Here is a 14,464-nt window from a genome sequence, read left to right as displayed (position 1 = left end):
ATGATTGAAGTAGCAACAGAAGAGAGAGGGAGAGAATGAGAAAGAAGAGGCAGCTGTGCAGCATAAGGACAGAATAACTCCAGCTTTGTGTCTTTTTTTCATTCTAGCTGAAGTACGGGACAAACTGCGTCTCTTCTCAGCTCAATACGAAACGCGTATTGTCTCTGAATGAGGGACCATTCCCTTTTTTAAGGAGCCGTTGGCAACTGTACTAACTAACCTTATGAATAAAATAAAGTTCACTATCAGTAACATCATAGCACCCACCCAGCTGTATAGAAACTCCGTCATGCTAGCTAGTACGCAGTACGAGTTATTGTAACTGATTGTAAAAAGTCAGCACAAGGTAGCCTAAAGCAGATAACTCGTAAGCTGGAGAGGAAATGGCGTGTCACAAATTTAGAGGATCATCATTTAGCCTGGAGAAATAGTTTGCTGCTTTATAAGAAAGCCCTCCGCAAAGCCAGAACATCTTACTATTCGTCACTGATTGAAGAAAATAAGAACAACCCCAGGTTTCTCTTCAGCACTGTAGCCAGGCTGACAAAAAGTCAGAGCTCTACTGAGCCAACAATCCCTTTAACGTTAACTAGTAATGACTTCATGAACTTCTTCACAAATAAAATTTTTATCATTAGAGAAAAAATTACCAATAATCATCCCACAGATGTAATATTATCTACAGCTACTCTTAGTACCATCAATGTTAAGTTAGACTCTTTTTCTCCAATTGATCTTTCTGAGTTAACTTCAATAATTAATTCCTCCAAACCATCAACGTGTCTTTTAGACCCCATTCCTACAAAACTGCTCAAAGAAGTCCTGCCATTAATTAATTCTTCGATCTTAAATATGATCAACCTATCTCTAATAATCGGCTATGTACCACAGGCCTTCAAGGTGGCTGTAGTTAAACCTTTACTTAAAAAGCCATCTCTAGACCCAGCTGTCTTAGCTAATTATAGGCCAATCTCCAACCTTCCTTTCATATCAAAAATCCTTGAAAGAGTAGTTGTCAAACAGCTAACTGATCATCTGCAGAGGAATGGCTTATTTGAAGAGTTTCAGTCAGGTTTCAGAGCTCATCACAGCACAGAAACAGCTTTAGTGAAGGTTACAAATGATCTTCTTATGGCCTCTGACAGTGGACTCATCTCTGTGCTTGTCCTGCTAGACCTCAGTGCTGCATTCGATACTGTTGACCATAATATCCTATTAGAGCGATTAGAACATGCTGTAGGTATTACAGGTACTGCACTGCAGTGGTTTGTATCATATCTATCTAATAGACTCCAATTTGTACATGTAAATGGAGAGTCCTCTTCAGACACTAAGGTCAATTATGGTGTTCCACAGGGTTCAGTGCTAGGACCAATTCTGTTTACATTATACATGCTTCCCTTAGGCAGCATCATTAGAAGACAGCATAAATTTTCACTGCTATGCAGATGACACGCAGCTCTATCTATCCATGAAGCCAGGTATCACAGACCAATTAGTTAAACTGCAGGAATGTCTTAAAAACATAAAGACCTGGATGGCCGCTAACTTTCTGCTTCTTAATTCAGATAAAATTGAGGTTATTGTACTCGGCCCTGAAAATCTTAGAAATATGGTATCTAACCAGATTCTTACTCTGGATGGCATTACCTTGGCCTCCAGTAACACTGTGAGAAACCTTGGAGTCATTTTTGACCAGGACATGTCCTTCAACGCACATATTAAACAAATATGTAAGACTGCTTTCTTCCATTTGCGCAACATCTCTAAAATTAGAAATATCCTGTCTCAGAGTGATGCTGAAAAACTAGTTCATGCATTTATTACTTCCAGGCTGGACTACTGTAATTCTTTATTATCAGGATGTCCTAAAAACTCGCTGAGAAGCCTTCAGCTAATCCAAAATGCTGCAGCAAGAGTACTGACAGGGACTAGAAAGAGAGAGCAGATTTCTCCTGTTTTGGCTTCCCTTCATTGGCTTCCTGTTAAATCCAGAATTGAATTCAAAATTCTGCTCCTCACATACAAGGTCTTAAATAATCAGGCCCCATCTTATCTTAATGACCTTGTAGTACCATATCACCCTATTAGAGCACTTCGCTCTTGCACTGCAGGCCTACTTGTTGTTCCTAGAGTATTTAAAAGTAGAATGGGAGGCAGAGCCTTCAGTTTTCAGGCCCCTCTTCTGTGGAACCAACTTCCAGTTTGGATTCGGGAGACAGACACTATCTCTACTTTCAAGATTAGGCTTAAAACTTTCCTTTTTGCTAAAGCATATAGTTAGGGCTGGACCAGGTGACCCTGAATCCTCCCTTAGTTATGCTGCAATAGACGTAGGCTGCCGGGGATTCCCATGATGCATTGAGTTTTTCCCTTCCAGTCACCTTTCTCACTCACTATGTGCTAATAGACCTCTCTGCATCGAATCATATCTGTTATTAATCTCTGTCTTTCTTCCACAGCATGTCTTTCATCCTGCTTTCCTTCTTTCACCCCAACCGGTCGCAGCAGATGGCCGCCCCTCCCTGAGCCTGGTTCTGCCGGAGGTTTCTTCCTGTTAAAAGGGAGTTTTTCCTTCCCACTGTCGCCAAAGTGCTTGCTCATAGGAGGTCATATGATTGTTGGGTTTTTCTCTGTATTTATTATTGTGCTATCTACTGTACAATATAAAGCGCCTTGAGGCGACTTTTGTTGTGATTTGGTGCTATATAAATAAAATTGAATTGAATTGAATTGAAGGAAAATAAACTACCCCTAAACTTGGTTTATATCTGACCCAGATAGACTGCACGTCATAACCTCTTACCTGAAGTTCAGTTCACCTGACAATCGGACTGGCGGCCGCCTCGGGTCTCTCCTCCTCCTGCCTCCCCTTCCCTCATCCACCTGCTGGCCTCCGTGGAAGCTCTGCCATAGCCACCACCAAACAACTAAGTTATTTTTACACATTGGCCAGCATCTGGCCAATCCACCACCTCTCATTGTTCATGCCGTTACAAAAAAAAAAAAAAAAGTCATCAGCCGACCGGGCAAATGCCCGGTATGCCCGATGGCCAGTCCAGCTATGTTAAACTGTTAATCTTCCTGAAAAATTGTTTTCTGCGGTGCCGTCTTTCGTGCTTGGCTCTCCTACCTTTGCTAAGGTGATGCTCATAGTGCAGAAGCCCATGCTGCATTCACTTACACTCGGATATCTGAGCTTCACTGTGAAAACATGATCGTACATTTGATGTTTCATTGAATTTTATTGTTTTAGCTTCGGGGTGGCACCTGGGGTGGCCAGTCTGGTTGGGGGGGTGGCCTCCACCCCACTGGACACGCCACTGCAGTGTTGACCTCTTGCCCTTAATATCATTCACTGTACCTTAGGAACAACAAACCCTTGTCTTCCTTTAACCCTTTCACGCATGAATTATGACAACCTCAATCATGAAATTTTTTTTTCTTAAGTATTTTTATTCATCTTTAGGCATGAAAAAAGATTTTAGGTGGACAACACTGGCTGACCAGTGGGTGGCAGCAGGGTATGGAGTGACACATCAGTGTCCAATGTAGTGGTTTATGTGCAAGTATCAACATTGACACAAATACAAGAAAACAGCCTTTGAATAGCTGTCCACTGTAGTGACCACTATGTGTGAAAGGGTTAAGAAGTACATTCATAAAGAGGTAATCTATGGAAACACACTGGTTCACCCTCTAGTAGAGAAATCAGTTTCTCTGAAACATTTCCATAAACGAACATATGGGGAATTAATGAAATGAGTTTTTGAGGTGAAACCAGTCCCACAGTGATGAATGAAACTTCTCTGGATTCTTCTGTGGAAGAAGATGCCAGATACTGTCCTGGAAAATGTTTAACAAATACAAGACCACTATGTCAATGACAGTTACGTTAAAAGCAAATATTAAGTATTGTTGCTCACCTCTTTTTCTGATAATGTCACTTTTTAAAAAAATCATATCCTGTCAGCTCACATGGGTGAAATTTGTCTTTGGGGGTCTGGGAGCAGAAAAAACTTTTCGTTTTTTCTGCTTTTACTCGTAACTTAATTAACTAACAAATTAATTAGTCATGACAGAAGCTAATATTTCTCTCTTGACATCGTTTAAACAGTAACCGCTTTACTACAATATAAGCTAACCTTTACAACCTGGGCAATATAGAACAAACTGAGGAATAACTGAATAAACTTAAACACAAACCATGATACAAAATTACGTCAAAACGCAAGAACTCAAAGCAAGGACCATGACACACATAAAACGCACACACACACACACAAATGCACATACAGTGACGTTTTATACCTTCTCCAGAATACTGTATATACTGTATATAGTATGGCCAAACGTTTGCATCATGGGGCTAGTCCAGAATCCTTATTTTTTTTATTCCTAGTGCTATAATGATAAAGTAATAAGAATAAAAAATAAAGTAATAAATATAAAGTAAAGTATTTTTGGTGATTCATTTTGTTTCACTATCCATTCTATGCAAGGCAGAAAGCTTATTAAATGTTTAAACTGTAGATACAATAATTTTACTGATGAAAATCAGCATTTTGTCATGTTTGAAATATAAATCTAATATAATCTGTCTTAATGTATTTTCTTTAAAATACAGTGTGTGTGTTTTTATATTGTAATTATAATAGTCCATAATTATGTGAATATGCGTATTAAATAATATAATCCCTGAAATATAAGTCCTAAAGAGCCCTGCCTCACTTTAAAACTAAATATGCTCCCTAAAACGATTGACAGAGCTACAGACCCATGACACCCTTACCCAGTTAGCTCCCACCTAATGACCAGAACTACTTTTGCAGTTAATAAAAGGACAGGTAATGTTTTGTTGCAGGGAGAGGTTAATTGGAAACTGTAAATTGCCCGTAGGTCTGAACGTGGGAGTGAATGTGAGTGCGAACAGTTGTCTGTGTACATGTGTTAGCCCTGCAACAGACGGGTGACCAGACTCTTGTCGATTGTAATGGAGTCAACTGGATCTGCTCTCCCTGCCCAGTGCATGCACCTGCCGCAGGGGAAGCAAATTCTGCTGGGGAAACCAGTGAGAGTAGATTCTGGAGTTCTCCCATGCTCTTGTTAGTGATCCTCCATCCAAACGAGTGATAACCTTCAGAACAAACTAGCAGCAGTTGAAGGCCACTACAGGCCGATATCTATAGGCTGATTTCCACTAATGACACCCATTATCCATTGTTGGGCTGGACAGAGGTAAAATAGCAGGAAAGTGAGTAAATAAATAGATAAAAATAAAATGAAGAAATATTTGATTATCCAAATACTTTGGACATATAAACAAATATCTAAATATGGATTAATGATTCCATCATTTATGCTTGACCTGAAGGACTTATGATCAAAACATAGGAAGCAAACAAACACTGTCATCATCTTTGTTGTCAGTGAATAGGGGATTATGATACAGTTTCTACATATATCATCTCTGATTTTTTTTTTTTTTTTTTACTTTAGGGTTTGACAAAGGAAGCACAAGAAAAATTCTTTACATACCACATTTATTTAGAATGCATAGAAACCTATAATGTCTAAATAAAAGAATCACTGGCCAAGATCAGTAAAACAAAAGAACTCCCCAGTTTACTACAACTTTGTGCCAAATTAATATAAAGAAGTCACATATGTATAACTTGAAGGAAATGTATTTTTTTTTATGATTTAGAAACAACAAAAAATGGTTTTCATAAAAACTAAATATGCACAAACTAGAACAGACATAGAGACAGAAATGTAAGCAGTTCAATTTGTTGTTTCGTCTACAGTTTTGTGAAGCTCCCCATCACACCCAGTTTCTTTTCTGTTCTCTATTCTTGTAGCAAAGTCATCTTCTTGTCCATGTAAGTTCGGAAGTTCTTCATAAAGTGCAAACCAACCTTAATTACTTCCTTCACTGGTGGATAATCAGCTAACATATCCAGTTCTGACTGATGAATGTATTTCTCAAACAATTTATCCAATACTGTTGCTGCCATTTTGTACTTGTCTCCTGCCTGAATGGGAAAAATAAACATTTTAGCACAAACGATATAACATTTAATTCCATTTCAATGTTGTCCATTTGCAGTGTATCAGATGCCTAAAGGTATGCTGATGTTACTGTAGGTTTTGAGTTATTAATTTTATGAATTAAAAACTTTCTCAGTTAACATGTGAGTAACTTTGACTGACAGACCCACCGTTTCCTCTTGTTTTACAGCACTGCGTAGGGTTTCCTGGAATAGTTCCTGAATATTTTCCAGAAAAAAACAGCACGGTGAGTGTGACAGCTGCTGAAGAACACAATGAAAACCACAGAAGAGCCTTCTTACAGGAAGAGATTAATTATGTAAAACTATTGAACAAAGGTTATTAAATATTAATTTACCAGTTGGTCCTTGTGGGTCAGTGAACTTGAAAGATCAAATAGTTTTGTGGTTGTTTCCTTTCTATATCTGTCTTCTGCCTAACAGAAAAAAATAAGAACATTTAAATTTACCATATTATTCTACATTGTATGTAATGCAATCACTGTAGATAGGGTAAGGTAAAATGGATTTATTAAGGTATTTTTTAAACTCTTCATTTCTGCCTACACACAGCAGATTTTAAAACTTGGAGACTGACTGACCCACCTTCCATCTCTCTGCTTCTTTTATGAGTATCTTCATCTGCTCAAGCATCATCTGTGTGACCCATTGTAAATAAAGAAAAACATTCAGCAGCTAATGAGCTTGTGATGACTTAGACTGTATATATACAAATAAGTGTGTAATTGTTGAATCATAAATGGGAATTCAGCAAAAATTAATTCATCACCTGGTCTTGGGTATAGAGGGAACCTGCGACTGAAACAAGACACAGCATAGAGAAGATGAGTAATAAGCCTTTGTTGGCTATAGCTGGTCCCCTGGTTCTGGATAAGGCTGCTGCTGCCATCGCTCTTAGAACTGGAACAAACTCCCTGCTTAAAAAAGTTGAGATGTCATAGACATTTAGAGTTAATAAGTAACTGAATATATATATATATACACACACACACACACACACACACACACACATATCCACGGTGATATAAACTTATTCTGTAAATATTAATCAAAATAAATCATATTTTTGTGCATGATGACTCCTCTTACCTGCTGTGTGAACGTAAGAAGAGCTGCTGTACCGTACAGGTGGAGGATGAAAATATAATGCGATGGTATGCCACAAATGCTTTATATACAGTGCCTCTTCACTCATTTGCATCTCATGAATGTGAGCAGCGCTTTCACTTTTGTTTTCATGAAAGTAGTGTTTGTCTAGTCCTGTTTATAGGAGTAGAAGCCCATCAGTTATTGTTATGAAATAACATATTATAAAAACACGTTTTTCTACTTCATACTCTACCAGTGAGCTTTTAGGTTGACACCGCGACATGGGCGGTTGCCCAGGGCAGCATCATGGTGGGGGCGGCATCATGGCATCGGGAAAAAAAAGTTGCTGCCACCCATGCTGCCCTGACATCATGCCAGCGCATTTGGGGGATTGCATGGGCATTGATCGGTTTTCTATTGCCCATTTGCGGGGAGTAAAGGCGCCCTCCGTTTGCGAGGTGCGCCTGCTGCTTGCCACACAAGGAGGAGAGGGGCGGGGGTTTTCTGGCTCGCTGGAGCGGCATCTCCAGCTTGCACAATAAAACAATGATGAACACATATCAGTCATATTTGTCTATTATAGATGTCTATACTAATAATTTATTCTATTCCCTGGTCAAATGATATCTGGTCCAAACAGGTTAATATTGTGGTTTGATGCACATTTAAGACCTTTATCAAATTATATCACCACTTGAAGCAAACATCTTCGAATTCAGGAATTTATTGGTTCATGGATGGTACATTACCAATACAGACGCTTGTATAACTAATACACATAAGAACAATTTCCCAGTCATAGCGTAATGTGTATATATATATATATATATATATATATATATATATATATATACATCTAATATATATATATGAGAGCAGATCTAACAAGTTTTGGATTGTTTCAGTTAGATTATTCTCTTCATGTTTCTGAAAGCAGGACGCATCATAAAATTTAAAAAACAAGTACACAAGCACAAAGAGCAATTAGTATGATATTGTTTATTCAAACTAGAAAATTTTTTTAGGGTTAGCCCCCATTACCATGCTGACTATCCATAACAACTAAAAAAAGATACGAAGTGAGTTCTATAAACTGGAGGGCAGAATGATGAACACAACTATTTTCAATGGTGTAAGAGTAGAGGCAGATGCATGCCTATATAGTGGCCTACATGTCCGGGGCAAAGACATCACTAGAATCCAATACAAAGACAAAAATGCAAAATCTATTTGCAAAACATGGGAATGATATTTGTCTTTAATGTCTTTAACTGACAGCACCTCTGTGTTTAGAAAACAACATAAGTTGACAAAACATAATGTTGCAGAGTTTCAGCAAAGAAAACAAATCACAGTTCAGGAAAGGTAAAAGCAAAACAAATACATGTCCCATCCACCTCTTTAATCAAAATAGTAACAACAATGAAAAACAATCATACCAAAGTCTAAAGCATAGCTAAATGCTCTGCTTAAAATGTATTTATTTTAAAGAAGTTAGACAGAAACGTTTAAAGTTCATTCCACTGAGTTTTAGTTTGTCCTTCATTTCTTTCAAATTCTTTTCCCTTTCTTTCTAACAGCATCTTGGATTTCTCAATGAAATGAATCAAGTTATTTGTGAAATCCATCAGTGGTGGAAAATCCTCTGAAAATGATGATGTCTTTATTATATCCTGGATAGACTGAAGAAACTGTAGTTTTTCATCAGCTTCTCCTAAGGCGGCCTTGATTTTCTGAAATTTGAAAAAACAGGATGCATCAGTTGCCTAAGAACTACATATTAACAACTGTAAGTGAAGGAAAAAAATCTACTTTAATATACTTCTAGTAACTTATAGTGACTTTAATTTTACATTCAAATATTCCTCAGTTGTCTGTGAATTTGCCTCATAAACCAGGGACAGCAGCAAGAAGATGATTACAACTTTGGTGTTTCTGACACCACTCAGTGATCTGCTTTTGGAGACGCCTGCTGCTGCCATCACTGTTGAAATAAAAATGTCTGGAGAGGAAATGACAGAAAATAAATGAAATGAATAAATGAAGAATTAAACCATCTTATGATGCAGTTTTGCTGATCTTACCTGCCTGCTGAAAGGAGAAAGAGCTGCTGCACGATACAGGTGTAGACTGAAAACACAAGGGACTCAAACACTACAAATACTTTAAGTGAGCTGCGCTTTCTCTTTCATTTCACAGATGTAATATGATCCACTTTATGGAAATTAAGGCCCATCAGTTCTGACTGTTAAACAGTTGAAGAATATTCCATATATTAACAGCAGCCACGACAGAAGTATGTGGCAGAAAAGGGATGAGTTTAGGCATGTTACTCAGTGTTATTTCAAGAAAAAATACTGTTTGTGTACATGAACAGGAAAATCTAGATGGTTTTCCTGGGATTATTTTACAAACTGCCCTGAGAGTGGGTTTGTTTAACACATGGACTGCTTATAAAGACAAAGAAATGTTTTTTTACGCATTGAAACAGAATATACAAATGAACAGAAAGTGAATGTAATCCAATGTTAGAGCCAGCATCACTTTTGTTAATAATGAGACCAGTTCATATTCCAGTTTTCCAATAATAACAGTTTTCAGTTTTTCATTTAATATTCAAATAATCTTTATCATATGATCAATAGTATATCTTAACACTAAAATGGACACAACATATATTGAGCAACATTAGCATGAAGTAATATATTAATAACCTAACTATCTATGGAGATACTAGTGTTCATAATTTGATGCAAACACTCTAAACAAAAGTATAAGAAGTACAAGTCAGACACTTGGATGTCTTTATTTGCAGTGTGCTTTTTACATCTATTTGTTTCTGTGTTTCTCACATGTTATCATTTGATAATGACTGCATGTGTTGTAGGTTTGCACATGGCCAATTTCAGCAGTCAGCCACAGCTGTCGTCTTTTCTTGTGAATTTCACAGTTTGTAAAAATAGGCATTTATAACAACTTTAATGTCTTTATTCGCAGACAATGATTCTTCAGATATACCTTTAAAATAGTTCGTTTTACTAATTGTACTTGACAAAGAAATGTACATCTTTGGTGGTTGATGTTTTCATAAAAATCATAGATTTAGTCTAGAATATTCCTGTGCTTTTAGTCCGGTAGCATTAAAGGGAGCTTGACCAGATAGTTCATTATCCTCATCACCTCATTGAGGTATAACTAGAAAACATAGCCTGGCCCTTTTATGTCAGAATGGTAATGAAAGAAAGGATATATAAAATATAGAGTATATAAACTAGTTAGTCAAAAGCAGCTAAACAGCTGATTGATATTCTCTACTTTGTGGGTTATAGAATTTAAATTTTTGTGAGTCAGTAAACAATGGACACCAATCAGCCACAGTTGCCGTACTTCCTTCTGGGAAAAAAGGCAAAAAAAGCAAAGGATAACAGTTTTATTAACAATTTTTATTCACATTAAAGTATTTTATATAAATCAATAATAACTATCAACTACTTCACACACAAAATCCCCATGATCAGTGGTTTGTACTTGCATTACAACTTTTTTATAATGAAGATAATGATAAAAAAAAACTTGACAAGTTATTTTTTCAGGTTAAACCCAAGTTTACAGTTAGCTTTATTCAGCAATTTAAAATACCAAGGCCACTCTCAAGGCAAAAACTTTGAACAGAAACTGCACGGTATAAAAGAGAAGATTTGCAAACACAATACACACAATATAAGAGACAGATGCAGACTGATGTGTTACAATTCATCTTTATGTTTCTCTAGGTGTGTTAGCCGCTCCATCACAACATTTAGTTTCTCTTCATAGTCCTTGATTTCTCCAGCTGTCGTCTCAAGGTATTTGTCTACGTACTTCTTGGTGGCTTTCAGGAATGTTTTTACGTCATTCATTAAATCCAACATTGGTGGAAAATCTCCCATTGTTGTATTTAGAGTTTCAGACAAAATGTCCAATAAGCGCATAAAATCATCATAGAATAGTGGAATATAGGATCTGTCTAACTTGAGATTATCCTGGAGGAGAAAATGAAACGAGACAAATGTATAAAAATACTATTATATTCTTCTAGATTTTGGGGGGCTTTGGTTGTTCAATAGATTTATAAATATTTATATTGGCAGTTATAGATATTCCACATTACTCATTCATGCCCACAACATGGACAGAGACAGACTCACCTTCCTTGTCACTGCTGCTTGTTGTAACTTCTGAATGTTTTCTTTCAGTTCTTCCTGCAAATCCAGATAGAGAATGTCCACAAGCAGCCATGTGAAACATGTGAAGGCAAACAGTCTAACTGATAAAAGTAAAACTACAACAGATCAAAAAAATATATAGATATAAATATATCACAATCATTTTACCAGTTGGTCCTTCTTTATCAGTGAGCTTGAAAGGTTGACCAGAACCAACAGGGTGAAAATGATGAATAAACCCCTGGTAGTTGTGACACCACTCACTCCTTTGCTTCTGGATAAGTTCACAGCTGCCATCACTGTTCTGGAAAAAAACAAAAAACAAAGCATAAAGTACATTTATAAATTTCCTTCTTAAATCTTTAAAGTGAAATGTTTTAATTTGAATGGAAATGTTGTATAAAAATCTACCTGCAATATCCTCTTATAGTACAGTGTTGCTGGGGTTTTTCCACCTGCTACAGGGGAACTGATAAATGATAATACGAAGGACACACACCACAAAATGCTTTATATGCTTCGAGTGTCCCCTCCCCCTTCCCCATGACACAGCTTACCTGTGCGTGACTTGGCTTGTCTGTGGGTGTGTCTGTGTGCCTATGTTTTCTAGAAGTGGTAATATTCACTTTTGTTTTACAGGAAAACGCGAACTTCATTTCCACAAAGTTTAGCTCATGCAATGCCGTTATTTACCTTGAATTCTTAATAAAATGCTTCACATTCCTTAAATCTGTCTTTTGTTATTTTCTTTTATATGCACAGTGGGTTTGTCAAGGTTTTAATTTTAACACTAGCCAAAGTCAAATCTTCGTGTTCAGTGTGAGTTTCTTGTGTTCGTGGTTAGTAGTTATACATTGGATTTTCCCCTGTCTTTATTTTGATGGTCATTTTTTGTGTCTTCGGTTGACTTTTGTCTTCCCCTTGTGATTGTCTACATTTACATCCATATCCCCTCTTCCTATGTGTGTGTGTGTGTGTGTGTGTGTGTGTGTGTGTGTGTGTGTGTGTGTGTGTGTGTGTGTGTAAATAGCCCTGTTTTCCTCGCTTTTGTTTTTGTGAACTTATAGTCTATTAAAAGCTTGCTCTAACAAATGTGATTTCATTTTTATTTGTTTAAATCATATCACCAGTGATTTCTGTCCTGCCTTCATTTTCAGGAGAAATGTATTCTTTAGATTCAATACCAAAGGTCAGTGTTCTGTTATATTTAATATAAAATGTGATTACTTTAAAAAGATATAATTCTTAAATATGCTCTAGTTGTGCAGCAATGCCTGCATGTGGGTGCACTGGCAAATTTAATGTCAGTTGGCCTTCGTCACCATGTACGTCCACATTTAGTACAATTTGTATTCTATCATAAGCGGTGTGAGGATGTACAAACCTGCTGACATTGGAGTTGTACAGAACGCACTGTGAGATGTAACTCTGTAGAAGGGAACAAAGATGGTTCATAATCCACAGAAGCTTTTAACGGAGACTGACCTGTAGCCAAAGAGGTTAAAAAGTTGTCAGCAACCAATCCAGGGCAACTGAGTAGGCCAAGTGGAAGTGTTATAGGTTGGGGCTGCAGGGCGGCCTCAAGCTCTTGTCTAAGCCTCTCTGTGTGCCCATTGGTTTGGAGGTTGAATCCACAGCTCAGGCAGACTTTGGCTCCTAAGGAAGAACAGGAAAAAACCTTCCAGGCTTGGGGGACAAATTGAGGCCCCCTGTCAGAAACTATTTCTGTACGGATTCTGCGGAGTCTGAAAACATGGTTTACTAAGATTTTAGCAGTTTCAGAAGCAGTGGGAAGTTTATTGAGAGCAATGAAGCGGGCAGCCTTCGGGGATCTGTCTATAACCAAGAGGATGACAATCTTACTTGAATGTGGGTAGACGGTTTCAGCAACGTGGCAGCTCGAGATGTGCTGCTCTTTCTCTCATAAAAATGTGCTTCATGATCTGAAACATAAGTGTGGCAAATATGCAAATAGCTAAGAAATCAGGATGGGGTAAATCGTTTCTTACTGCACTTCTGTTAGGCGACTGAATAAAAACACAAAGTCAGCAGTCTGGCTATGAATGTCTTTAATGTTTCCCAGATCAGAATCACAGCATACAGTGTATAATAACTTCTAAAGTAAACAGAAATATCATCACCTCATTTATTTATATAATTTTACTTTACTTTTTTAAATAATCATCTTTTTTTTATTCCATTATTTAACATTTTTCTTCATCTCAAGTCTCGAGTTTCTGAGTTCAACAAAGAAAGTAGAAACAAGACAACAGGTGCAGATTTGCAATGGACACCAAGCTGAGGGTTTCTCTGTGGGTGTCACTGTCTCTGTGCACGTTTGACACTGTGGACGTGACACGGGATCATCCAATCATGAAGTTTTGCTTTGCTGACAGTTTGTGAGTGTTGACATAAAATAAATCCAGCAGTTAAACCACAGACAGGACAAAGTGTGGCTCTAACAGCTGTTGAACACACACAGACTGTGATGTACTCCACACGTCACCCATCGCTCTGCACTTTTCGAGCATCCAACTGTTTTTCTGCTACATAACATCACTGCAGGAGAAAAACAACGGACGGACAGACAGCACAGTGTGACACGAGCAGGTCAGACCACCTGTGTGATCTCATGAGTCTGTGAGGATATGAGGCATCTTATGGTATCAAAGCCCTGGAGTCTGTCAAACATGGCTACATGTAAACACTGCTACATGTTAGGTGAGCTAACATTTAACTGACTGCACTTTTTTTCAGTCTCAGTTTAGGTCATTTATGTCCTTACTGCGAATCACTGAAAGGCAAAGCTGGCTTTTATCGCTCTGATGTTACGCACATCATGCAGCACAGATTCATCTCTGATCACAAGACTCATATTTCAAAATAAAAGCGAGCTAAGGCTTGAAAAGAGGACGACGAATTTATGACAATCGCAGAGAAAAGAGCAACGAAAGGATTTAAAACTTGATGAAAATGTTTTTTCTCACTGAAAACTAGCAAATCCTAATAAACAGCATGACTGGCCCTCTGCTGTGAGGGGGCTTCAGTGGAGATGACTTCTGCTACAGCGACCTTACAGCACATGTTCTTTCTGTTTAA

The 14,464-nt window shown here is 37.6% G+C and overlaps 1 long non-coding RNA gene across 1 annotated transcript; it reads right to left on the bottom strand.

Moving 5' to 3' along the window:
• Positions 1–8,053: 8,053 nt before the first annotated feature.
• On the bottom strand, positions 8,054–9,337 carry LOC102077449 (uncharacterized). The gene is made up of 3 exons (XR_268000.2): positions 9,245–9,337; positions 9,014–9,162; positions 8,054–8,893 (listed from the first exon to the last, which is right to left on the bottom strand). It is a non-coding gene; the product is annotated as an uncharacterized LOC102077449 (long non-coding RNA).
• Positions 9,338–14,464: the final 5,127 nt, after the last annotated feature.

Source organism: Oreochromis niloticus, unplaced genomic scaffold (assembly GCF_001858045.2).
Source record: "Oreochromis niloticus isolate F11D_XX unplaced genomic scaffold, O_niloticus_UMD_NMBU tig00007204_pilon, whole genome shotgun sequence".
NCBI lineage: Eukaryota > Metazoa > Chordata > Actinopteri > Cichliformes > Cichlidae > Oreochromis > Oreochromis niloticus.
Note: the sequence above shows the minus strand (reverse complement) of the source record. Positions and strands in the feature narration are given on the sequence as shown.